We start from the raw sequence: 2,237 nt of genomic DNA, 5'->3' as shown, positions 1-2,237 counted from the left end.
TCTTGTAAATCTAATACATTTTACAGGGTTCCTTACATGTGGATGGATGAGGGGTACTTTACAGGTGCATGGTTATCTTAACAGTCTCCACAACTGAAGGAACATTCTCTCACTCCCCATGCAGCCCTTAGCTACTGCTCTCTGTGTTTCCAGACCCTCCCTCTTCTTAAAAAAACTATAGCAGGGTCTAATCATGTGCTCATAATGACAGCTGCTATGAATTAAACACCGTGGTTAGGATCAGGTCATCCCACAACAATGCATTCAGTCATTGAACAAACACTCTTGCACGTCTTCCATGGTGTTCCCTTGTCGCGACCACCCTCGACCAGCAAGAATGACGCTACACACTCTCGGGCTCTTCTCCAGCAGTTTATTCAGGAACCTTGAAGAATCTTCTGACCACGAGGAAAGCCAACCCACAGGTTAAATACTGTATGGTCAGCCACCCAGGTAAAGCCACGTGGTGCTATCTAACAGGCCCACATAGCGGAAGCAAGCCAGTTGACTCAGCCCATAACCAAATAAGGAGTTGTTTACTTCAAGAGTGCTCGCCATCAGACTGGCGGGGGGCGGCGGCCAGCACCATCTTTGAGGTGTGGCGCTTCGCAGCTCTCCACATTCCCTGAGCCTTGGAGGGGTTTGATAAAGGCATGCATTTGTGGCTGGTCACTGAGCAGTCACCTCTCATTTGGTATGCCCTGCATTAAGAAGTTTCTCTGAGAAAAGGTGACAGGGGCATGACTCTGTGGAGAAAAATGTAATTTGAGGAACAGATGATGGCCGTTCTGCAAATCGTATCTGTAGCTTTCCCACTTGAGTCTATGACCTCTCAAGCTATAAGCTTCTGATCATGTAAACCAATGTCAGATGTAAACCAGTACCAGAGGGGCCTCAAGTCCAAACAGAATGTAGCTGCTCGTTCCTATATAGCTATTTTTAATGGAAAAATGCTTATTTTATAGCTACAACTTAAAGCTATAATTTGATAAGTTTTATCAAACAATTAATTTCTTATGATTTGCTTCTTTTATAAGCAACTATATTTAAAAGTCACAATAGAAGTGAAGTTCTGCATAAAATGCATTGACAGTGAGTGATAAGTTTAATCACATGGCATTTTATAAAGATTCAAAACCAGAGACCTACATCTAGTCCCAGTTGACTGATATTTGTTGTGGAAGTTTTATGTGTCCTCATGCTATCTTTAACTATCTGAATTTGTATACTACACTCAGTTATCTAAATACTATACTCACACTGGAGATACTATAACGCCTGCATCCTGCTTCCAGGAAGGCCCTTGGTCACTTACATTACTCCCTCATTTTTTTTAAATGCCTGTATCCAATGTCATTCCAATTGATACTATCTTAGGAAAACCTTGTTTACTCTCCCTCAGAAATTACTTGGTATATTTTGAAATTTATTTTCATGTTCTTGAAAAAATAATGGATGTAATTTTGTGTATACTTTCATGTTTTTACTCATTCGTTCATTCCTTAACTCATTTATTTTGGATCTTTTGAGATAAGACTTGAAGTATTTCATACCGCCTTTGAACTCTGAACTTCTGTTTCTGTCTTCACCAACAAATGGCTGGAATTACAGGCAAGGACATCTGTGCTTGGGCTATGAGATGCCCAGAACTTAATACATATTAAGCCAGTGATTGTCCAGTTAAGCTACATTCCAATCAGCTTATTTATTTTATATCTACCTCCCAATGACTAACTACCCATGAATGTAAGCTTCAGGTAATCTGGCCTATGAATGTCAGTTCTGAACAACCTCTACATTTTAGAGTCACTTGAGTCACATGGTAACACATGAACTGTCCTTAAAAACTTCATTGTGATTTGGTTACCTCACTCAGGATGATATTACAAAAGAACAAGGTTGGTATGCACTCTCTGATAAGTGGATATTATCCCCAAAGATCAGTATACACAAAGTACCATCCACAAACCACAAGAAACTCAAGAAAAAGAAAGACTAAAATGTGGATACTTCATTCCTTCTTAAAAGGGGGAACAAAATACCCATGGAAGGAGTTGCAGAGACTAACTATATGGAGCAGAGACTGAAGGAAGGACAATGCAGAAACTGCTCCACCTGTGAATCCTTCCCATACACAATCATCAAATCCAAACACTATTGTGGATGTCAGCAAGTGCTGTGTGGGGAGCCACAGCTGCCACCATATATATATATATATATATATATATATATATATA

The sequence above is a fragment of the Mastomys coucha genome, unplaced genomic scaffold, assembly GCF_008632895.1.
Source record: "Mastomys coucha isolate ucsf_1 unplaced genomic scaffold, UCSF_Mcou_1 pScaffold14, whole genome shotgun sequence".
NCBI classification, from domain to species: domain Eukaryota; kingdom Metazoa; phylum Chordata; class Mammalia; order Rodentia; family Muridae; genus Mastomys; species Mastomys coucha.
Note: the sequence above shows the minus strand (reverse complement) of the source record.